This window comes from Myripristis murdjan, chromosome 22, assembly GCF_902150065.1.
Source record: "Myripristis murdjan chromosome 22, fMyrMur1.1, whole genome shotgun sequence".
Classification (NCBI taxonomy): domain Eukaryota; kingdom Metazoa; phylum Chordata; class Actinopteri; order Holocentriformes; family Holocentridae; genus Myripristis; species Myripristis murdjan.
The window spans coordinates 13,732,477-13,758,519 of record NC_044001.1 but is presented as its reverse complement, the minus strand read 5'-3'; the positions used below and the strand labels follow the sequence as shown (position 1 = coordinate 13,758,519).

At 42.9% G+C, this 26,043-nt stretch overlaps 1 protein-coding gene across 1 annotated transcript in view; it reads right to left on the bottom strand.

The window, feature by feature from the left end:
* The window catches only part of pacrg (PARK2 co-regulated), a 144,034-nt gene that overhangs the window by 29,730 nt on the left and 88,261 nt on the right, over positions 1-26,043 (bottom strand). The gene's annotated exons all lie outside the window — the stretch shown is intronic.

The following is a 26,043-nucleotide window of genomic DNA, read 5'->3' as shown; positions in this document are numbered from 1 at the left end:
GTACTTGTCAGCCATCTTCAAATATGATAAGATGCCCAGAAAAAAAAAGGAGAAGAAGAAAACACCAAGATAGGTGAATGCATTCTGTGGACACAGATGAAACTAATGGCTAAGGGCTTGTACAAAGTCTGTTTGTCTGTTTGTGTGTGTGTGTATGTGTGTGTGTGTGTGTGTGCGTAAAAACAGTCAGAGAATCGAAGAGGGTGAGAGATTATGGGAAAACAGGAGGGGGTGGGTGGTATAAATCCATTTCCTGTGTTTGGTGCTCTAGTGCAGCCTTCCATCTGTTTTTCTCCAGACTAGTTCACATCCAATCACTTACAGAGATACTTTGGGGTGTGTGCGTGTGTGAACGTTTCCCTGCCAGGAGAAAAATGGAATGCAGAAACTCCTACACTCAACATTTTTAGATCTTAAAAGCAGAAAAAAAAATGCGTTAAAGGCAGCAACTGGTTGTGCATTTCCCCTTTGTTCCATTTGAAACGTCGTGTAATCTGTTGAAACAACAGAAGCTTATCGCTGGGTACACAAAACAGGAAATAATCAAAACAGAATTATACTGCCACATGAAATATTGAATTCTGTGAAGTGAGAGCCTGAACGTGACTCCATTAAGAGAATCTTAAAGTCGAGGCATTGTTGTGTACTAGAAATGTGTTAAAATTAGACTTCCTTTTTGTGTTTCAGGCTTAGGTGTGGGCTTTGTTTCAAAGCTCATTAGTTATTTAAATGGGTCATTCATTGTGCTCTTAGTCAGTAATGCAGTTTCAGCTGAGCCTTATTTTACCATCTGAAACCACATGACATTTGTCACATGCAAACCTGGCAAAAAAAAAACTTAAGAAAGTCAGAGAGTTGTGTCCTTTATGGACCTCCATACAGGCAGATGGTGGCAACCTTCCCTACTTATGGGAGTCTGTCTTTCTGGAGGAGAAATTTGCACAAACCTTCAACATATGAATCAACTGCATATCCGTAGGCTCTTCCATGATGATAAAGGTTCCAGCTACTTCTAGCTTCCAGCTTGCCAGGTAGGGAGAGAGAGGAAGAGAAAGAGGGAGAACAGCAGCCTTCAAGGCCAACGACAGAGAGCTTCAGACAGACCCTGAGTCTGGACCTTGAGAGTTAATGAAGCAGTCCCTACCTATTATCTCTGCCTGCATCCACTACACCACAAGGTGACAGACAGTCAGACAGACGGCCCAACTGGCACAACCCCTTTACTGTCCTTTCCTGTCCAATCCTTTCCTTTCCATTCCTTTCCGTTCCTTTCCTTTCCTTTTTCCTTTCCTTTCCTTTCCTTTCCTTTCCTTTCCTTTCCTTTCCTTTCCTTTCTTTTCCCTTCCTTTCCTTTCCTTTCCTTTCCTTTCCTTTCCTTTCCTCTCCTTCCATCACATCATTCCTCTGCGTTGCCCTGGAAAGGAGTCGTGCACACAACTCATCCCTCACAACTTACACTGAAAACCCCACCAGCCTCTGTCCCGGTCAAAGGCATAAATCTGCTCTTGTTTCTAGGTAATAAAGAACTTGAGAGAGAGAGTGTGTGTGAGAGAGAGTGAGAGAGAGAGAGAGAGAGAGAGAGAGAGAGAGAGAGAGAGAGAATGAAAGAGAGGGGACAGGCTGAGCATGAATTGCAGTCTGGAAGGAGCAGATTTAGTAAGAGAGCAAAAATACTTCCTGAGTAATGAAGTGAATAAAAGATTCATGGTGCCCATACCACATGGCATGATGGTCATGAAGCATGAATTACAGACAAGTCCAATGTACTTCCAAGATGGCGATGAGAAATTTAAAAGGGTGCATTTTATACAGGGAGCAATGAGCAGACAGACAGCAATTCCACGGGATGAAGCGTTTACACATGAAGTTTAATATTTCACTATATCTGATTTTGCTTCTACCTATAAGCTTAATAGGTTATATCAGCCTCTCGCCATTTGAGGTCTGCCCAGCTGACTATAGCCAAAATTCATGGTGACTCCCTGCAGCTATACAGAGGCAGTTCAAGTTATGAAAGTGTCTGAGACAAGTGGATATTGCCTTACTACTGCTCTCCCCCTGGGACGACAGGGTTTCTGCAGTGCCTCACACATTGTATCTGATAACATTTCTGCTAACATCAATATTGTATAACTCGAAGAAATGTCGCGTCTCATTTTCCCTCGTTTCATCAGCAAAATAGGCCTGATGAATTGCATTTCCCATGAAATGACAGTACTCTTCCCTTAACATATCTGATCTAGTTTGCTCTGTCTTTCATTCAATCATAAGATCACACACCTATGGTGCACCAGACTGAGAGGATTTCTTCTCTTCTTCTTCTTCTTTTTTTTCCCTGTGCATTGTGTTTGATGTGTGTGTGTGTGCACGTGGGCACACTTGTGTGTCTGTCTGTTCGGGGCAGAGTTTTGTTAATGAATAGCTTTGATTTCCTCCCTATGCTGGTGAATCAGTAATTGAAGCTGTCTTGCCACCCATTCCCAACACAAGCCTGGCTAATGCCGTTTGTGAATAATTTACGGCACAAATCTGTCTTCATCACAATCAAGCAGGCATGAAACAGGAGTCAATATTATGAATCCTAGCTCCTGTGGAGGTAAGGTAAAATGACAGAGAAGCTTACAGGCCCTCCTGCTGCCAGGTATTCTCTCTTAAAGGCCTGGTTGTGTTCTCAGTATATAGCCTCAATGTGCTACCATTTTCATTTTCATTTTCATTAACACTCAAATGACAAAGCAGTAATAAGACAGGAGTGAATTTGTTGATTTGGTCTTTGCCAATGTACAGTTTGGTATCTGAGTGGGCACATGATTAATCAGTTTTCTCATTTGCCTTTCTTTCCTCCCTGCAATCTATTTGACTGTCAGTTAGCCTGCGACGTGTTTAAAGATTAAATAAGCTCAATTTCCATTCCGCCCCGGCAGAAACACGTCTCGTGTCCCGATGCCCGTCCGTCATTTTGTAGCCATATGTAGAACACACCAGAGAGATCTCAATCTTTAATGTGGCTAATGTCAGAAAGAGAGAGAGCGAGACGGAGAGACAGACAGGGGGAGGACTGAGACAGACACAGATACCGAAGACGAAGACAGACAGGCGAGGACAGCGACGGCGGCAGGAGGGAGACAAAGCCGAGAGAAATAGACAGTGATATTCTTGGAAGAGATGTGAGGCGGCGAGTGTGAGAGGCTTGGAGGGGGGGGGAGGGCGTGGAGGGAAATGTCACGGCCAATCTCTAATGAAGGGCCTTCCGGGAACTATAGTTAGATAAATTATTTAAAGGCTTTCATTTAAAAATGTCCAAAAAACTGTGCTGCGATGATTTGCGCAGGGGCTGGGGAAAGGTCAGCCGTGTGTTGGGAGTGCTTCATTAACCTCCCACCACCTCCCTACCTCAATTATTTCTGTCACAGAGCACCCGTGGGGGTGGAGGGTGGGGAGGATTGCGGGAGGGACGGGTGGTTGCTGTGGCCGAGCTGATACCACTCTGCTGCTGTGGCTGCTGCTCAGGAGAGGAGAGCTGAGGGCTTCGGCTATGGTCGGCTTATCTCACAACCTGGTGGCGGTCCATTCCAGGTGGAATGTTTGGGTAGCTTCACTGTTGTAAAATCCCTAGAGATGTGGCGGGCAAAGGCTGGATGGGCTAGGGTGTGTGTGTGTGTGTGTGTGTGTGTGTGTGTGTGAGTGAGTGAGTGAGTGAGTGAGGAGACGGGCAGGCAGGAAGCTGGCTGGTGCCCAGGCCTCGGGAGTGTTAAATGCTTTGATCTCGCAAAATGTTTTCTACAACCGTGGAACCAACAGAGCTGACAGGGAGCGGGATCGTTCAAACACACACACACGCACATGCACACACTCACACGCACCCACACACTCACAAGATTACTTTTTTTTTTTTTTTTTTTTTTTAACTTGTGCTTTAACCAGACACAGCAGCAGGTTAAAACTTCTTCCTCTTTTTTCTCTTTCTCGCTTACCTCATCCCACCTTCTACCCCTCTTCACTCTCACTCTCTCGCTCCCTCTTTAACATTCCATATGTAAAAAAAGCTCATTTCACACTGAAATGTAGCTTTTTTGGTAGGTGAAGAAGGCAGAACAGGCTTGCTTTGTTAGCTTCTTTTACCTCCACATGCATATAAATACACTCAAAAGTACAAGAAAACAAGCTTCCTCCAGGTGACAGATATGGAGCCCTAAACATATTTCTTTATTTGACCAAACTGACTCTTTAACTTTTGCCCTGGAATTAAAAATAGCATATTAGATAAGGGTCTCTTGTGACACTTTATGCCCATAGCTCCACACCGGGGTGATTGGAGAGGGACGGGAGGTTCCCAGGGCAGGAATACATCTTGATCCTTAACCTCTTTCTTCTTTTTCTTTTCCTCTCTTTCTCTTTTGTAACTCTGGTACTGTCCCAGTGAGGGAACGACAGACTAATTGTCAAGCTATTCTTCTAACGCCTGATTTCTGGGTTAGGGGGCAGCTGCCGGGTCCCCTGCGGGTGTAAAGTGAGAAAGAGGGGGTCTGAACTGCACAGCATCCACTGACATTCCTCTCATACTGCACATTGCCCTGCCTGTAATGCTTCAACTCCAAGAAAACAAGACGCAGAATAACAAGGCACCGACGGGGGGGTAGTGATGCTCACATGCACATCACAAACACAGACACACACAGACACAAGGACAAACACACATACACACATCTGCACTACATCGGAAAACATACAGTGTGATTGGAAGAAAACGCTGCAATCTGATCCACTGAGAGGAGAAGGTGATTCAGTATTATTTTGTTGTTACTACACGGCTATGTTGAATACTTGATGCTGATTGGTCACAAAGGCATTCTGTGGTATACCTGTTCATTCCGAAATCCTGCACTTCATAAAGCCTTACAGCTGCTGCTATAGGATAATGTTAGCAAGCTAGTTACACATACAGACAGAAGTCAGAAGCAATGTCAAAAAAGAGCTTACACACCTCCATTAAATTAGTGAGCTCTAACCCCTTCAGACAAAGAAAAATGGAATGGGATTCTTTCTTCCAATCACATGACAGTAGCAGGTAAGTGTCTCTCCTAGCTGCCTGCCTATGTTTATCAATCTGCCCGCAAACCCACCCGCGAAAATTTCTTTTCTTACACCTCTGATGTTGGTATGTAAACTGCTCTACAAAGTAGTATTAATGCGATTATCTTTTTTTCTTAATAGCCAATAAAACATCTCATTAGGATCATTTTCTGTCATTTTTTTTCAGATCTCTTTTATAAAGTCAAGCCATGTAATAAGCAAGACAATCTACTCTGGTCTTAAGGTGATCTTCTATCGAAAAATAATGACCTCTGCGGTGGTCATTATTTTTGATTCAAGGCCATCTCATGGTGGATTATCCCTTTCATAGAGAGCCACAGATTTTCTGTTTAACTCATTCAGCCCTATTCAGCTGGCAAGTATCAGGCTGTCTTCCACATAAGAGCCTTAATATAGGCTGCTACATCAAAGAGGTGACTAATCAGGCTGACGGAGAGAGGTGTCACAGTGTGTCAATCCTTCAGGGCTGCTGACTGTCTCTCAAGGAGCTGAAACCCACTCATATGTCCTGACCTCAAATAACCAAACACGTGCACACACACTCATGCGTGTGTAGTGGTGCACACAAGTTCAAAGTTCACGAACATAAACATGAACATGCATGTATGGTGCACATACACATGCACAGCCATACTTGCAAAAACAGGTGCACGTACCCACCTGTGCAAATGTAGACACACACGTGCTAACAAACATATAAACACATACATGCATGCACACTGCCAGGCACACACATACACACACACACACAAACACAAAGGCATGCATACTAACCCAGCACTAAGTATCTCATTGCAGATCAATGTGAAAGATGAGTTGGTTCAGTGATGGGCCCTTGTTGAGAAGGGCTGATTAAAGACGTGAAAAATGGAATCTCATCTTGATGTATTTGGGTCAATTTCACGTCCATGGCCATTGCTTGGTCAAGCCTATTTCTAGCAGAAGTTGCGGCGCTAATTAATGGGTGATAACGGGTACATTTAATTGGCTGTAATCTATTCAATGAAATGAGGAGCAACCATTCTTCTGAGGACAAAACCCCACTGGGAGGGCAGAAGCATCATCTCAGCCTCATGTCTCGTGTTGCAGGCACACATGGTGGAGCACAACATATATCAGCAGTACAATACCAGAATTCCATGGTGCAAAACAATTAAAACCATGCAGTACATTTAAGACAAAGTAAATACAAATCATTCACGATGAGCATGGCTGCTTCTTTCTGCATGAAAAAAGCATAAATGCAACAACCCAGAAAAAAAGCCTGGCACTTAACATAAAACTCAATAAATCAGTTCAAGCAACCAATCTGCTGTATGTGCTCATGGCTGGTTGGCTGTGCCCGAGAGCTCACTATACAATCTAGATCCTCTATATGATAGAGAAGAGAAAATGCAATCTGCCAAGCTCTTCTCCCAGAAGCGAACTCTTATTTGCATTGAAATGAACTGTTTGAGGCATGTGTGCGTGCATGGTGGTGAGTCTGGGTGCTTGTGTGTTTTGTAAGGGGGACGCTGGCTTGTGTGTTGACTTGCATGGATCACTAGCGATGGGGTGACCCTCCCCCCGATCTCACCCCTGCCTCCCCATCCTCGGAGGAACCCATATATGAGGTTGTACTCACATATTCTGAATGCTCTCTGTCCCAGCACAGTTTCTTAAAGCACCGCTGCACCGCTCTTCTTTCTCCTGTTGGATTTACTTGTTTTTACCTTTACAAGTATCGTGTCTCTAACCTCTACATAACCTCTGTTGGGCTGGATCTTGCCCTACCTTCCTGAACAAGCACATTCACGAAATATTGAGCTACTGAAGATTGGAGTGAAAGTGAAGGTGAGGTTCTGTCTGGGATTTTGGGGCCTCAGGGAGAAGAGAAACAGGGATGTGAGGAGTAGAGGACAGCTTACGGATGGCATAACTTAGTTCAACAGTGCTGGCAAACAGTGTGCTTGTTTTATTTGAAATAGAGCACCAGATGGGTGAGCTGTACCACATCAGGTTTACCACATCAGGACAATTAAAATATGCCAGTCACAGAAAATGATACTAATTAGGCATCTTTTTGTGAATGTTAGCATCCATTTATAATTGTTTCCACACACTTTTTAACAATTGCTTCTGAGGGCGAGCATCTTTTTCATCTCTTTTTTACATTGTGCTCTGTTTTTTTTTTTTTTTTTTTTTGTGTGGCCATCTCTAAGAGCTTCAAGTTAAAATCAGCCAAACTTTTCTGACAAGTATTGTGTTCATCAGTGTCACTGTTTATGAACTGATCCCAGTAGAGCAGGCAGAACTTTTAGATTGGGTGAGATTATTGTTGTCACCAACAGGAAAAACAAGGAACTGGTATTTCAGCGCTTCAGAGCATTTTTCAGGCACTTGTTCTGAACACCTCTCACTGCTTTTCTGCATGTAAGGCACCGTGTGAACACGGGCCCTAACTTGACTTTGAAATACTTTCATGTGAATGTCACTTGGTACACTGTTGTTGCGGCTGGACTGATTTCTTTTTGATTAGGCTTGTCATTGTCCACAGAAAGACAATGTCAACAATGTGATTGTTATAGGTGATTCCACTGCACTTCCAAAATATGGAAATAAATGCCACTTTACCACATGTAAAAAGAAATATTTTCAAAGCTAATATAGATTAACAGCTTGGCTTCTAATTATGGCGACTTGGTTTGAAGGATGGGCATCAATATTTATGTTTGCCATGTTGTGGTACATCAGGTTGTACATAAAGTCCCAGTACTTAAAAATTAATGACACTGTCTACCCTGTTTGAGTGACATATCTGAAAACCAATAAAGCTTTGAGCAGAGCCCAGCCAGAACACACTATCTCACGTTTCTCGACTGTCACCTACAGCTGAAGGGAGAAGGGGGAGGACTATATTCCAAGGTTTGACCTCTTCCACCTGGTACCTAAGTGCATTACTATATGGAAAGGTGGAAGGGCTTTAGTTAACTATTCACAGTAAGCATGCACAGAACAGCAGACATCAACAATATCTCTGGGGTATCCATGATATCAAAGTATCATGGCTACTGTACTATACTATGCACTAAACTACTATGCGAGACCTTGTCTGAGTATTTCCTGATATTAATATACAAAGACTGAGAGTTTTGGATCAAAAGCATGCCGAAAGCACTAAACTAATCAGCACTTCCGCTGGTTATTCTTTAAGTTTTAAAAATTTGTATTACTGGTAGTGCAGGTTTACACCTCACCATATATAGTAGTGAAGCCTCATTTAACGTCACACTTGACTCACATCATATCTGTGTTCTGTGTGTTGCTCTTGTTTGCGTGTGTGTATGTTTGTACACAGCTTGCTATGTTTGGGTGTGCAGAGGTTCCCTATGGCCCTGCGGTGCTGGGGGTCTCATTGGTGTGGTGGCTGAGTCTCTCTGTGCAAAGCATTATCTATGGATCACAGCACGTCTCTGCCGAGTGCTCTTTATAGGTAATCAATAGGCGAGCTGGCTCATGATGGCTCTCACTCATTACAACTCTTTAATAAAAGCCCACCCTGCGGTGACTGCTGCTTTGGGCAGTATAAACACACACACACACACACACACACACACACACACACACACACACACACATGAAAATGCAAATAGAGAGAGGACAGCATCGTTTGCTAGCCGGGTGCCCAATCCCAATCATTTATAGTGATTACAACAACATTACTCATTTATGTCACTATAACAGTTTTGAGATGTCCTGTTTGAGAGGACATTGAAAGGATTTCTGTGTAGAGTCTGATCAATATGAGCATCGGCTTCTTAATAGGGTGCTGTGTGGAAAACATCAGGAGACTGTCAAGTCAATTCAAGTCACCCTTCCAAACAGGCGCACACACACTGCGCACCGCACACGCTCAAGTGCTCCAATCAGATGCTTTGTGGATTAAATTCATTTATCAGCAGCTACGCTACCATTTTGATCTTAAAAGTACCTCTCTTGGATTTAAGAGAAATGAACTCGAAATAGTGCATTTTCACCTAACCATTAGCAATATGTTTTCCTTCTACTCTCCTCCTGGTGTATGTGTTACAGTTGCAGCTGTTTCCCACTTTCTCCATAACAGCTGTTGGCTCCGTCTCTCCACACATATGGAATCTGGAGGTGAAAGCCTTTATTTCTCTATTTGTCGGTGAGGTGGAGGCCCCGCTCAAAAATTCATGATGTGAATAGAGTTGGGGATGGGGTTCACATGTAACACTGTAAGGGTCAAATTTCCAAGAACCCAGCTGCCCAACTGCTTGTCTCCATATGTCAAAGCCCGCACCCCTAAAAAAAAAAAACTACCAAACAAAAACTCCACTGGCACGTAAGCCAAGATTGCTGGTTGCTAAAAATGAACAACGGTGAACCTTGCCCATTACTATGCAGAAACTAGAGACTGTGTGATGTTAGTGGATTGTGTATAGTTACGATCTAAGCATCCTTAGGTTACCAGTATCTAAGATGGAGTGTGACCTTTCCCTGCCCAGAATAGCAGGGCTGGTGGGGAAAAATCTGTGATGACAAACTCATGGGAGAGACTGGGAGCCTGCAGGGGCAAACACACAATCTCTGAGCACGAGCACTAACGCTGAGCTTGTGTTCACGCACGCCAACACACATACTGTATGTGTGAGAACAAGAACGCAGACACGCATGTATCGGACCAAACTATTACAACACACACACACGCTCACCATCATCCCACACATCATCCTGAGTGACAAGCCTATCGATTGCCAACAGACCTCCGATACACTCAAAGAGAGAGTGTCTCATATTTCAGGCTTTGTGTTTCTTTCAGAGAGAAAAAGCAGGGAAATTATGCAGCTGTGTCGGACTGTATACTGACAGGAGAGGTGTCTGTAGGCCACTGAGTGAGTTATATTGATACCATTTTGAACAATAAAGGGAAAAGGTGAAAATGTTGTATGGGCCTCTCTAAGGCAGTCTGACATCTAAACATCTAAGCATGATCCACTAAGAATCCGTCTAAGATAGATTTTTCAGTAAATCGTGGCAGGCCTTTTCAGCTCTCTCTCCCAGCACAGAGCTGAGATTTCAGCATGTTTGACAAGGCCACTCAGGGGGACTGAAACCTAAATGTTTCATTTGCTCGTTGCCTCATTCCATCTCCCTATCGCCTCTCAGTGCAGAGATCCAGTCCAGAAGAACAAGAAAGTAAGAGCACATATGTGTATGTGAGAAAGAAAGATGAAGCGAGGCGGTGGGTGAAAGCTATAGAGAGTAGGTGATGTGCGCCTCTCTATCCACGCTGGCTAAATATTTGATGGGAAGCAAGCTGAGGGGACTTGTGAAGAGGTGGAGGAGATGAGGAGAGCTGAGGTGAGAGGAGAGGAGGGGAGACGTGGGTGCATCTCCTTTGGGAGTGTGTAAAGAGTCCCAAGCGTACAGGGGCTGCGAGGTCAGGACGTTACAAGAGTTGCCCCAGTCCGCCACGTGAATTATTCATCCAGCTGAGGCCAGGTCTAGGAGGCCATAATTGGAGCAGCAGTATGGGTGGCCCGCAGTAGTGAACAAAGAGGCCAGGGCTTTTAGCACACAGGACACCATGAACACACAGAGAAAACCATACATGGCTCTAGTTATGTGGGAGAACGAAAAGAGAGAGAAAGGTGGAGGTGGCTAGAAGACAGAGGGGGAGAGACAGCGAAAAGGTATGAAGGGTAGCAGCAGGAGGAGGAGAGGTGGAGGAGTAGAGATAACATGACAACCTTGGTACTGGAGGTTAGATAGAGTTAATTACATGGCCTCTGTACAGAGGGATGTAGCATGAAGGGTCTCCTGCCTACTGCTGTTATCCACAACACGAAAATAACAAGGCAGACCTGGAAACACTGGGGTGTGCACGAACCACCATGCAATGCTTTCAGCAGCCCTTGGCCTTTCAGAACAGCTTTGTTTATGTTGTCATGAGCTACTTTTGCTCATATTTGCCACTGGTAATAAGACTGTGCTATTGAGGGAAAGGTCTGTCTCTATGGTTAACAGTAAGTGTTGACAGTGTTATATATAGCAGTGCACTGCACTGACTGCCACAGTGCAGCTTATTGTATTATTGTATTGAATAAAATAGTTCCTGTGATCTTTCTGTGACAATGACGACTAAACTGAGAGATTGTACTGAAAGATCCAGTGCATTTAGTTTAACTCTGGAGAAGTTTGATATTTATTTCTAACACAAGTAGCAATATTTTCTTCAGTTTTTGATGGTTAGAGGATAGCGTATGCTAATGTGAGCCTAACATTCCCTTTAGTTGTGCTGTCCACTGCATCAACATTTCAGTGTTTGGGAAATATATATCCTTGGTTTGAACTTTGGCATCCAGAAACAGTGGAGGGACGGAGGTTTTGGCTGGTTTGGCAAGTAGCTGGCTCACTTCTTTTAATTCACTAATGACGATCATTTATAATTGAAAAATGCAATTCTCATAGCGCTGTACCTTTAAAACCAAAGAGTTATAACTGCTGTCGTAAAGATAATATTGCTCTTACATTTTTTTATAATTCAATTATTATAATTGTCAAGAGTAAAGTCACAAGACAAGCTGGTAATCATCAATCATCAACTAGTGCAAAACTGCACTCCTGGATTACTGTAATGTACTGTGGTATGCTCCACAATGGTTAATTTCCAAAAAATATTTAAAAATCACAACTTTTTTATTGAAATATACTCCCATCTTAACAAAAAATGCATCCCTAACATATACTATACTTTCATAAGCCATTTCCTGTATTTCTGGATTTTCCAAAAAGGTTTCAGAGGTTTAAATTGTAAGGTTTTCAGAAACACAAGAGCCTCTGAGTGAAACAACCTACAGGGTAGAGTATGATGTAAAGCAAAGCATAGCAGGCATGCTCTACATTCTACAGCAGACAGCTATGAAATGAAATGAAGGCCTTCTTTTTGCCACTGTGGCGCAAAGCGGAAAATATTTTGACATGTTTTTGTTGTATTCCCTCTACGGACTTTGAAGGGCATGGACAGTGTGTGTGTGTGTGTGTGTGTGTGTGTGTGTGTGTGTGTGTGTGTGTGTGTGTGTGTGTGTACGTGCGTGTGCGTGTATGTGTGTGTGTGTGTGTGTGTGTGTGTGTGTGTGTGTATGCCCACCTGCATATATGTGTTTTTGTGGAAGAGCAGATGCTGAGTGTAGATGACAGTACTCAGGGAATTTCCTCAGTGTTTATGCAGTGGAGACATGACTTGGTCCACTGCAACAGTCAACAGAAGCACACACACACACACACACACACACACATGCAGGGCATTTGCAAAATGTGCTGCTATGGACAGCACCTCCACACTCTGAAAACAATGCTCTTCAGTGGTTCTTTGTCATAAGGGTGGAGGTACTTACTTATCATTACTGCAGCTGTGTAATTATATAGCTGTGTAATTATATATATATATATATATATATATATAGGTATATTTAATTTTACTTAAGCATGTTTGGAATGGAATATTTTTCTTTATTATACATTTTAAACACAGAATTCAAAAACTGTTGTAAGCTCTCCACAAGTGTTGCATCAGACACTGGCCTTTAGTAAACTGGCTGACAGTGGAACCATTTGCAATGAACGGGCAGTCACATAAGAGGATAGAGTGGTCTGGCTTGAATTTATTTTGTAAGGGTTTTATTTATTTATTCATTTATCCTAATACTAAGATCTGACTCTTAAATACATGGGAAAGATCACATCTTCTGAAGCTCCTTTTTTAAAAAAAAAAAAAAAAAAAAAAGCAACCAACTTTTTTCTACATGTTAACTCAGCTTCTATTTATGTAATCTTATTGAACATATTTTTAAACCAGTAATTTTACTTTGATGAGTCAAACACAACTTTAACTTCTGTTTTACCAAAGACAAAAAGTCCACAGAGGACATCTGGCCCAGTAGTTAGGGGAAGTTGTTATGTATTGTATCCATGGTGTCACAGACAGCAGCCCCTGTCCTGGTGCACGCCACTGAGGATACCAGAGGGCCAGTGCCATCATAATTATTTGACACCTGGAGAGGCAGACACAGGTGTGCCACATCCCCTTAATGTCCCCTGACCTACTTTCAAAGAGGGTTAAGGGGAGGCAAGAGCTGGAACTGCAGCCAAAATAAATAAGAGGCAATGTCCTCAGCTGCTGCTTATAAAAGACCTCAAGTATGAAGCTAATGTTAGCTATAGTGTGGGCATAATTCCATTACTTTATATAATCACAGAGTGTTTTATATGCATACCATGCACTGTTAAAAAAACAAAAACAAAAACAAACAAATATGAAATTAAAACCTGAATCCAATGATTACTTTTGGTCATACAGTGTATTTCAAATATGGTAGAGGCCTGGTCACATCTGTTTTTTCACAAAAAAAAAAAAAAAAAAAAAAATCATATTCGGTCTTTGTGAATAAAAAGGACGTGATGTAATGCGAGGCAGACATTCGAGATGGGCAGCACTGTCAACTATTTTGCAGCGATCTTGGAGTCAGCTTAGCTTAGCATCACTCGTAAAAGGCAAAACTGTAGGCCAGGTTTCATCTCTTCCCTGCTTGTTTTTGTACTCTGCAAGAACAGTGTTGAATAAAACTGGATGCTGTCAAATAGCCACTATTAAAGACTCCTCCATGTTCAATTTTCTTACAGCATTTATTCTTTCTGGTCATGCAAATTTACAGGTCACCACACATGAATTCTGTGCAAACATGAAGAGGTGAAATTGCTTTACAACCGGGAATGTTTTCTATTTCCCCACTGAGTGGTTTTCAAGGGAAGTGCATGGGACACGAAGTAAATATTCGCACACCTTGGTGTGTTGTGACTGTGTGAGAGAGAAGGACTGTCTGCTGGACCAGGGAGTGGGTGAAGCCCACACTATTCTGTGTGTGAACTGGTAGTATTGCAGAGGCTTAATGATAGGTTACAGTCAAACCCAGTTATTTTGTTTTGGACTGTTTGCCTGAGTTTCAAAAGAGACCCCCTCTCCTCTGCTCTTACCTGAAAAAATCCTGCCTTAAGTAATATCCCTCACAGAGGATCTCACAATTGAGAAAGAATTTCAGTTCCAGTTACTTCCTCTGCCCTTCCACCCAACAGTAGCCTAACCTTTCTGTTTGAACCTGACCCTGATCATTGCAAATAAATAGATTACTGGATTTCAGTTCGTAGTGTTTCAGTTCATAGCACTGACTTCAAGGGTACTTCATTGCTTTTTCAAGAACCATTGTAATTGTGGGGCCTGGTTGTACCAAGTGATTCCGCATACAGCAGAAACAGCAAGTCAGTGCTTCACCCTCATCTTTTAACTACTTCCAAAGGAAAGCAATTTTACTGCAGTGGCATAGCAGTGTAGGGTTAGAGTCTTCAGAAACAAACTCACCTCAGCTAAGTCTGAATCTGTGAGTCTGAGTCTGGACTGGTGGCTCTCTGCTAATATGAATGCTTTTTCGTGAATAGGACTTGTTATAAAGGGACACAAGAATCACTCAACACAGAAACATATTCTCTGCAGTACCAAAATTGGTTTTCCTGTGATAGAGAGAACATGAATTCTCTAAAACACTCTTGTGGCTTTTTTGCACACAGGCAGTTAAGCAATTTTGTAGGGTCTTTTGGTCATCAAAGTGACCCTTGTCTATAATTATTTTCCCTCCGCAGTTCAGCTTAGAAAACAATAACCACTGATCCGTGTTCTTGGCCTGGAAATTAGACTTATAATTAGCCTTTATGTCACTACAGAGGCTCTGTAAATTGTTAATAAATGTAAAACATGAAAGGGATGAATATACATTAATAAGAGATTATTACCGATAATTACAACTACTGTTCTGGCTCATTTAGGTTAGTGGAAAAATAAAACTTGAATGTGTGACGAATGTATGAACAGTTTCATCCCAAAACACTGTGTATCCATTTTGGAAAAATTAGATTATTTTGTCTTCCAAAGCATTATTGTTTTGTAAGCAAACGGTCTGTCTGTAACCAAAATGATGTACTGAAAAGTAGGAAACTGCCAAATTAAACAGGAGCCTAAACCATAATGTGTTTTGTTTTCAGGACCACAGTCATTTTGTCAGAGTTGGCAAGCCTTTTGAAATGGTGAATATCTCATTTTGCAAATGAAACCTTCATATACTGTATACTCTTCATATATTATGATGGCCAGGGGAATATAAGCCAGGGAGCCAGATGGAAACATTAGAGATGCAAATAAACCCATTGTCTGGATGTAGGACAAGGTTTTGCTAAGATGACATTATGGGGATTCATGTGCATGTGTGTGAGGGGTGGGGGGCATTCCTGCCTAGAGAAATCGCATGGGTTAGAATATTAGAATAGGGTTAAATTACATCCATTAGAGATAGTGAGGACTGTGACTGGGACATGCCAACATGCCTGAGTGAGAATGGGGGAGATAAGGTTACCTTTGTCAGGGAAACATGCTGAGAAAGAGTGCTGGGAGAGGTGCAATAATGGGAAGTGTGTGTGTGTGTGGGTGCGTGCGTGTGTGTGTGTGTGTGTGTGTATGTGTCTGTGTGTGTGTGTGGGTGTGTGTGTGGGTGGGTGTGGGTGGGCGGGGGGGTTCTTAGTCACACGCAGACAGACAGGAGACAGACCCCAAAAAATGACAGGTGTGGAGGCATGCTGACTGCTAATGTAGGGCTGATGGCTTCCTGATTTGTAACTGATACCAACTAAGACAGAAATCTGTCTCTAACCACTGACTACTCTCTAGATAAGGCTCCTTCACATTCGATATTTTTGTAGACTCTTGTGTCTTCATGGTCTGGCCTTTGTTTAATACATATATACGCAAAATCAACTTGGACCCCAGGCGTTTAAAAGAACCAGGCGTCTACTCGCTGCAGGCCTTTATTTCTATTTGCACAGACCTGCACCAGGCCATTATTGTGATGACAGTTACTGTCCAACATATTTATAGTTGGTCGATTTAAGATTACGGTACACCCTTTTTTCTCTCTTATTTTGACAGAAAACGGAAGTGTCGCACAGTTTTTGTGCGGCTAACTGTTTACTTCTGCAAAAATAAGGTGAATAGCCTTATTTTGGGTTACCTCAATATAATGCAAATAATCGCCCCGGCAGTTATTCGGGTGGGTGTTTAATACACAAAATGGGTGCAGACCCCAGGCGTTTAAAAGAACCAGGCGGCTATTTGCGGCCGGGCGATTAATTGGGGAAATATGGTACACACAATAATATATTGTATGCTGTATTATATGCAGCATACAATATACAAACCATAAGCCATGGACTATGCTGATGCTGTGCTGTAGCTCAAAACTTGCCATAATTCTCTGTATTTCTGGAACCTTGACCTATATTATGATTAACAGACATTTCAGACCTACACAGAAACCTAGTAAAGTGGTACTTAAATTATTATTTGCATTGGCCTTTCCATGTGGCAAGAGCAATAACATGAAAATGTGCTAATAATGTCATGCATAGAGAAATCCTTCAAATAGCTGATAAAAACAAAATACAACTATTCTCATGGTGAGTTCAAACGCTTTTTCTAGGGAACTTTTAACAAAATCTTTTCCAATTTTCAAGATATTTTCCAACGTTTTGCAAACTATCCTGGGTTCATTCTGGGCTAATTTTGTGGCCTAATTACACTCTTTGTGGATATCAGATACAGCTCCTGATGACTGATGCTGCAGTCATGGGAAATGGGAATGACACCTGAAATAAGCAATGGAAAGTTGTACCTTCTTAATGTGCACAGTCACATTAAGAAGGGCACTTTGTGAATGCACTTTGTTTCTTATTTGTGTCCTTATTTGTTAGGGACAGTTGCAAAGATGTTATTTCTTGGGCAAAAATTGTACCTATACTCTGCTTTTTTTCGTAGGCAGAAGCATTTGTGAAGGTGTGTCTGTATATGAGAGCTGACAGGCAACATGGCACGGGGTGCGAATGCTGATCCAAACCGGACTGGACAAATGTCTGCACACACACCAGCATTCTGTCGTTGGCTGCCCGCGGAGATGTCAAACACAATGATGTGGTGAGAGGCTGCAGGAGAGCTCCCTGCTATGTGCTTGGAACACAAGACACACACACACACACACACACACACACACACACACAACTTCACCCAAATACGCAGCATTAAATGACTCCACTCATTGGCTATTACATGAACTGAGTACCGAAGGACACAAATACTGTATGTGGAGCCTTACACACACACACACACACACACACACACACACACACACACACACACTTTACTGAGGAATAGTGACAAAAACATTCCTTCAACCTCAACCTAAGGACAGATTGGATTGGAATGATCACCTGTCATTAGCAAACACAGCCAGTATTCACACTATCCATCTCGCTCTATTGTCTAATTTCAAGAACTCGATAATTGTGTTAAACATGTTGGACCCCCGGAGCCTGAACAATCCAGTGAATCGTTTGAAAGTGCCCCAAATTCATTAATTACAGAGTGTGTTAATCTCATTGAGATGGGAGGGAATGGAGAGAGGAAAAGGACCCTCATAACTCATCCAATTAGGTAATTGAGTGCTACTTGGATTAGTGGGAATGAAAGGAAGAGCCCCACTGAGACTAGTGGAGAACTGAAGACCTCTGGTTCCTTGCTGAGAGAACACAGACGGCGTGATCCAGATTTGAATCACTGATGCACCGAATGTGATCCTACCCGTCTGAAAGTTGAACATTCATTTAAAGGCTTTCTCCTTACCTCTAGCATCGCCTTGAATTCTCAAGGTTTAGACCTGTAATTGAGTGAGCTTCAAGATGTACATCTCCACATGAAGACAAGTGTACCTGTACTTTTCAGGTGCTGGTGGGACAGGCGTGAGTGGAACTACACTACTCACAAAAAGTTAGGGATATTTGGCTTTCGGGTGAAATTTCAGGATGAACCTAAAATGCATTCTAACCTTTACAGGTGAACTTAATGTGACCTTCTGTAAACTTTTGAATGCACATGTCCAACTGTTCAGTGTTTCAGTACTTTTTGCACAAGTTGCTGTTCTCTAACAAGGAGTTTAACGGCAAAATTCACATCAGGTGTTTGATGCTCCAGCTCATCGAGGTCGTATCATTAGGGAACGGCTGCTGGACACTGGGGTACCTCAAATGGAGTGGCCTGCACTTTCTCAGACCTGAATCCCATAGAAAACCTATGGGATCAGCTGAGTCGCCGTGTAGAGGCTGGAGCTCTGTACCCCAGAACCTCAATGTCCTGAGGGCCGCCCTTCAAGAAGAGTGGGATGCCATGCCTCAGCAGACAATAAGTCGACTTGTGAACAGCATGAGACGTTGTTGTCAAGCTGTAATTGATGCTCAAGGGCACATGACAAGTTATTGACACTGACATTTTTTGTTGTGGTATATCCACCACTGTTGTTGGCTTTTGTTTCAAGAAATTGTTTGAGATGAGGAAATCACCAGTGTATGCTTCTACTTAAATGCCCCACTTTCATGATATAATATCACTGTAGCGTGAACATTTTACATTTTACATAAATTTCACCCAAAAGCCAAATATCCCTAACTTTTTGTGAGTAATGTATATTGACTCCCCTGTTAACTCCCTGCCAAAGTGATGTTGTTGTAACTATAGGAACAACAAAATATTTAATTCATGTGTTGACTTCGCCTTTCCATCACAAAACTTTCTAGTATGTGAATATACCATGTATCAACCTAGAGTTTGCCTCTGTAGCTTGTACCACCTTATGTACAAGCACACTACTATTGGAAGGCTCTTAATGTTAATTTATGCCCAGTATGACAAACATCTCATTTTCCACCATTTTGACATAGTTTTGAACGTTCCACAGGGCATATAACACTTGTCATGCATCTCCTGAAAACTGAAACGGCTCAGATGCGTCACAATTTGTCACTCTGCATTGACTGATCAGAGCATGGCCTTGCACCGGTGCATGGAACGTTCTGTGTTGCCATGAAGAAGCAAAGTACTACAGTTGAGTCCAAGTTGGCATTGTCGTGCATGGTCCCAATCAGCAGATGGGGACTACTTGAACTCAACGACACTCAGTGTATAGTGAATGCACACTACATTGACCTAGCCAGTTTGTGACAGTTGGAGTGTTGCACAGATTTAACCCCTGGCCTCCTGGCCTTGCTGAAGAATAAGGCAACAAATACAAATCTCGCTTTGAATGAAAAGTAAAAGAGTTGGAAAGAGAAAAGTGAGAAATATCTGTCACAATTTGCAAAGTAAAAAAGTTTGAGAGGGTCAAATGGAGAGAGAGGAAGATTGTGTATGTGTGTACTTTTGTGTGCATGTCTGTGTATGTGTGTCTGAGTGTTTGTTGAGCAGTCTTCCTGTCTGCCTGCAGAACAGCCCAGATTATGCATGAATCTGGCTGCTTATCAGCTGACCTTTAAATTGGAGCCGCAGAGCGACTGCAGGCCCGGGGGCTGACGCTCACACCTTATTGGCTGGTCTGCCTAAGACCTGCTGACAATAGAAATTAACAGAGCCAGGTGGGCATAACCGCGAGGGGAAGGGGGTGGGAGAGTGGGTGGGGGGGGGGGGGGGGCGTTTTGCATTAATACAAAAATATATTTCCTCTATTTTCTTCTACTGTCTTTTCTTAAGCTTTAGGAGAGGAGGAAAAAGTCATTATGTGCTGTGAAGCATGCTAAAGGAGAAGCAGGTGAGGACAGGCGAGAGCACGGCATTACCTGGATTCAATCACTCGCTCACTCCTCTTTCTCTTTCTCGCCCTCTCCAACTCATACTATCCCTCCGTCCATCTCTTTTTTCCTTCCTTCTCTCTTTTTCTCCCCCCTTTTCTCTCTCCTCTCTCTCTCCCTCTCTTTGTCCCTCTCTCTCTCTTTCCCTCTTTCACGCTCTCTCTGTATTTTAATAGCAGAGGGGTTTTGGCAGGCAGTGATTGCCTGATAGATAGATATCTCCTGTTGGATAGGGGTAGATGGAAGAGGAGACGGGGGCTGAGGATGAGGTGTGTGTTCCGTCGTCCGCAGGGACAAGGAGCTCTGTGTGTCTGTGGAGGATGATGGATTACACAGGGGCCACAGGTTTACGCATGTGTGTGTGTGTGTGTTTGTGTGTGTGCGTCTATGTGTGAGCGTGCCCCTTCCAATGTGCCACTATGTACACAGGGAAGGCATGGCAGTGAATTAATTTTTCACAACAGCAGCTGGAAAAGGTCATTAAATAAAGCAAATGTTTGTGAATGGGAATCCCCAGGAATTAACTTCAACGCTAGATGCGCAACAGTGTAGTGTGCTGCCAGTAAACGGGAGCATTACGTCGTACTGTGGACACGAGCACAGGTGGCTGAGCACACTGGCATACGCTTGGCCTTCTGTCAGATAAAAATGAGCTAAAAAATGCTTTAAATTTGATTTGCCTGTGTATCTGTTTATAGAAGCAATTTCATGTGTGACGAACATGTTAAATGAATATGATCTCCATATATAGTTTGTTGTCTGTCCTTGCCTTTCTGTCCACTTTGTTCCTGTCTGTCGCTGTCCTTCTGTCAGGGAGTGGGAGGGGTTATTAGGTCAGCCAACTCTTCCTGTTTATTTCCGTTCCAACGACCAGCGTGGGCTGTTACTGATCCCTTGTACTCATAAAGACCTCCAACATGAGCTATGTGTGTATGCGTGTGTGTGTGTGTGTGTGTGTGTGTGTGTGTGTGTGTATGTGTGTGTGTGTCATGTGATACACAGATAAAACAGGCTCACAGAGGAAGACAGAGTGGCCAGCCATAGCAGTGCATCTGTCACCAACACAAAAACCACACCAGTGGCCCAGGCACAGAAGACAGAGAGCCACCATCAGAGCGTGTGTGTGTGTGTGTGTGTGTGTGTGTGTGTGCGTGCGTAGGTCCAACAATGCATGTGGGTGAGACCTTATCATAGCTGGCCACATTCCTAGCAGGAAGATAAAAGAGGCCAAATGAACTGGATCACAGCCGTGTGTGAGCAGTGCATGCATGTGTGCGTGTGTGTGTAAGTGTTTGTCAGTGATAAATAGCAGTTTAAGGACCTACACCTTACAGATAAGAGAAGAAAATCATCAGGACAACAACAACAATGCGACAAAGCAAACACATAGCGGTGGAAGATGTCATGGAGAAAATGCATCTCCTTCCTTTGACCTTGTGCATATATGCGTGACAGGTGGAGCTTAAGCAACAGAGGGACTAAATACAAAGAGGTTTCTGGATCCCTATCATTCACCACTGTTGTTATCGGTGGGTTTGGTTTCACGCTGTTATTCCTGGCCTGTGCTGGTCACTGAGTGGTGATAGTGGTAGTGAGAGGGGTCAGAGATTAGTGTCCTTTCATACCGCCATCGTGCTTCAAGTGTGACTTAAAACTACTCCAATCTCAGAGTAGGACTTAGGATTTTGTTATGAAGCCTCCTGCACAACCTCTCAGCAAGAAGTAAGATTACTCCCATGAGAATGTGCAACCTCACTGATTTACAAATCTTTGAGCTGCAAACTGAAACATTTCCTAGCTTTTGTAGTCAATCAAAAAGTCTAGGAGAGTGGGCGCACTGCATAATGTGGTGTACTGAATCTGTACAGTCCAAGGACTTTACATACATAGTATTTTTTTTTTTTTTAGTCTTTTAAGCATGGAGTGTAATTCTGCACATTAAACACCGTTAAAAAAAATTCTCTTGGACCTAACATTGATGCTATTTTTACAGTTCAAGACAAATCAATTACAAGTCAGTGGGTCTAAAAGGCCAGTGTTATATTCATTATCTCATCATTCATGATCTAGATATTTCAAACTCATTCTACACTGCCACACAGTCACTCCTGTTGCAAGCTGATGCTGCCTTCCAATATTGTTTAAATATTGTAAGCATGGGTAGTAAAAGCTTGAACAACCCACTATATAAATCAATGGTAAATACAAATGAGAATTACATTTTTACACGTTACTAAAGATTACCAATTCTGATAGAGATATGAGTTCTTTGCTAATAAAGGAATATTGACAACATGCTCCTTCTACTCCTGGGCACTGAAGCAGGACCAATTTTCTGTCACTTTGAGAATTTGGGCACTTACAACCAATTTTATACTTTGAGGTGGTTGATAACTACAAACTAAGTGCTCGGTAGCTGTTCTTTTTTTTCAGGGATGTTTCAAATTCATCTGGATGAATCCGGCAGCTACTTGCTTTAAACTGCCATGTGCCAACTTGATAATAAATAAACAAGTAATTAAGTAATTAAACAGGTAAGCAAGTAAGTAAGTTAGTAAATAAAATCAAAAGAAGACCATGTTAATATGGTGATATTTCTTTTAAACAGGGCTAAAAAAGGAGGTATTTCCATCATAGACTACTGATGCATAACTAGTCTAAAATATCTCAAGCCCTTTTTTTCCCCTCTCTAAACAGTGTAAAATACTATGTTGTCTAATACCTTATATGCTGCAACAAATACTTTCTCTCCTCTTAAGATGATGGAGGGGAAAACAGTTTCCTCCTTCCTTGCTGCACAGAGGAGGAATTTGCTGGATGAGGGAACACATCTCTCCTTCATAAGGAACGTTGTTGCATTTCATTAGGGATAAGATTCATCACAGCAAGAAAACAAGAGAGCCGTGCAAATCACATTGGAGGAATTCCTGCACTATCCTCAACATTGTCACACACAACACACACACACGCACGCACGCACGCACACACACACACACACACACACACACACACACACACACACACAGCTAATATGCACAAGGCACAAAGCAAACAAAAGCTGAGAGAGCTGATTCAGGAGACAAAGGGTTGCATCAAGGATTGTGATGCTGTATGATTGCTCATCAATGTTCACTTCAAAATGAAGTATTACTGTGTCAGTGGCAGGAATGGCAGCCTGCTGCCAGGAGTTAAACACTCATATTTATTTTCACTGAAAAACCCCATCCTTCCAAACCGGGCTCCTAGAGAGGCCGATCTTATAGGCTGGAGCACATTCTCCTGTTCAGAGGCCCAGCGCTCCTGTCTGAGTGAAAGGACCCCCAAGCGTCTGTCCATGGAGATGGCTGTTAAGTACAAGCTCTGACCCCCGAATAATGCTGCAGATAAGGCCTATATACAGACCCATCTAACGGGTCACAACCCTGTCTCAATGTGGGACAGTGTGAACAGAGCCTAGGGGATCTGTCCCATGATGAAATACTGGTGATATCTAACTGTAGCCCCGACCCTACAGCACTGGCTGTCAGCCTATTGATTCACAGCTCTAACAACTGGAAAGACAGGGACAGAGTCGGACTGTGTAGCTGGCTGGGACAGTGTGTGCCAAGAGTGTGTGTTTGTGTGTCCATTGGTGCATGTGTGTATCATGTGTCTGAGGCTGGCAGTGCTAACAATGGTGAACAGAGAGGAATAGAGACAGAGCTAGTTCCTTCATCCACATCGAATCCAGCAGCTGCATATGGGACACAACAGATCCATTCATGCCCGATATACACAGATGTGGACGCACACACACTGACACACACACACGAACCCTTGGCACACACTGGACAGTGGCTCCGTTGTGGCTGAGGAGATAAGAGGGATGCCATGCAAGCTCAGTGAGTTATAGTGTGGCAGAGCCAAAGAGAGATGTTACCACACACTACTAGACAGTCCTCTGTGTCTTCTAGCGTATTCAGCACAATGACTGTCCCTGTCTGCTGGAGGCAGTCTGCTGGCTGCAGTTGAGACAGTCAAATGAGCGTGGGACGAAGCTGGAGGTGTAAATAGGCTATATGAGATATCAGACAGACTTCAATGAAAGCTTTGATATTGACATAAACATGCCACATAAAGTGGGAGACAGTGTGTGAGAGAGGGAGGGAGAGAACACACAGAGTTCTGTTTCTGAGGGTTCAGACCCTAAAAGAGAAGCACCAATTCTCTCTATTTGAGGTCTTATCTTTCCCTGTTTCCAGGGAGTGGGTGGTACAGGACATGAACTGACAGCTCATCTAGCACGAAAGCTCCAGATGGAGAAGCAAAAAAACAAAAAAACAAAGACAAAAAAAATAAAAAAAACGTGCTGGGCAGATTCCACTCCACATTTTTTTTTTCCAGTGGTGAACCAAATCAAAACATCAAATTTCGTTTGCTTGTCGTGATGCTAGTCATGTTGATGTTTATATAATTGGTTGTCTCAGCTGTCGCCAGGCTCTAAAACAGAAAGCACTAATAATCCTTACATGTATTGCAAACATGTATAAAAGTAGAATGGTGGCATTTTGAGTGCTAGTTACCAGATATACACCACAACTACCTGTGTGGCTTATGTGCACATTTGGACAGGTAATTCTTCAAGAGTTGCCACAGTCTTTGTAAAATTCCTTGAATTTTCCATGACTTGCCATAACTAAGTAGGAACACTTAACTCACTTCTTCCCTCCTTGGTTTGTAATGTAATTCATTTTCAGCTCAGAAAGGCTTTATAGAAGTAAACAGTTTATGACAATTAGGCTCACTAACCAAACAGCTGGAAATCACCACCTAATGCATTGAATTTGACAGGTTGGAAAATACACTCTGGTACTTTTCTGCAAAGTTGCCCATATGCAAAAATTCCCTGCTATCCCAGAAAATGTGTCAAACTTCTATGATATTCCAGAAATTCCCACAGAAATCTTGCATTTTGTGACAACCAAAAGGCCATAACACATAATCTAAGTGTAAGCAATCAAACCCACTGGAACCATTTTCCATTGTCAAATTAATAAATCAAGCTTTGAATGTTAGAATGACAAGACATGTGCGCTCAATGTGTTTTGAAGTTTTACATTTGCACTGACAGTTTGTGAATACTGGAGTAAAATGCTGAATTTCAAGTTAAAACGGATTTAAATAGTTCAATACAGCTTGTTATCTATCTATGATCTAAATTTGAGAAACGACACATTTAGCATGATATAACAACTCTTTACAAGGTCGACATGAGCTAGGTTGGGGCTCAAAGTCCCTCTCCTACAGCAGGTGTATTAAGCTGCTGAACTGGAAGCGCTGCCCTTGGTTAGCAGGTCGAGGGCTGTGCCTTGGCAGCTGTGAAGACCTCTCTATGGTCCAGAGTGGTCTCTCTGGGAGAGGTCGATAGCAGGGAGGTCTGCCAGGTGAGAGGTTGGCACAGGGTTAATTGATCTTCGCCAGAGGAAGACAGACAAGTGGGCAGGAAGGTAGACAGGCAGGCACGGTAACTACCAGGCAGAGATAAACTATTCCTGGTGGGGTACTCTGGCCAACCGCTGAGCCTGTGCTGCTGTGGAGAAACCCACGCTTCAAAACGGTTTAGGGGATTGATTTGACAGCTAATTTACAGAGGAGATTTGCATAAGGCCGCGCGCTAATAAGGCAGGCTTTTCTTTTCCTGCCTTTGTCTTTCCCCACTATCTCTTTCCGCTTTCTCTCTCCTTTTTTCAGACCCCAGAAAATACTAACAGATAATGTAAGCGAATTAAAGAGACAAGAGATTCAAATTGGATATTGATTAAGAGACTAAAGCCTTGTGTTCTCTCCTGTTAAAGCCTGTGTTTAAGTGATTGATTCACAATGTCACTCTTCACATCCCACTGACTGTGTGGGGAGCAGTGTTTGGGACTGGTTGAGCACCTAAGCCTTCAATGGGCCCACATCATGTCACACCATGCTAAGTGCTTTGACACCACTGCACAAAGAGCCCTGCCTATCTGATGCCAATCTCCACAGGTCCTGGTGTCACCCAGGTGGCGGCTTTCAGAGGGAGCAAGGACACAGCCTCCTCCTCAACAGGCCCACACAATGCTGCCTGACTGACAGCAGAAAGGAGAAAATGGAGCTACTCTGTCAAGAGGATGTTTAAGCAAACGGAGGAAGAGGAAAAAGGATTCA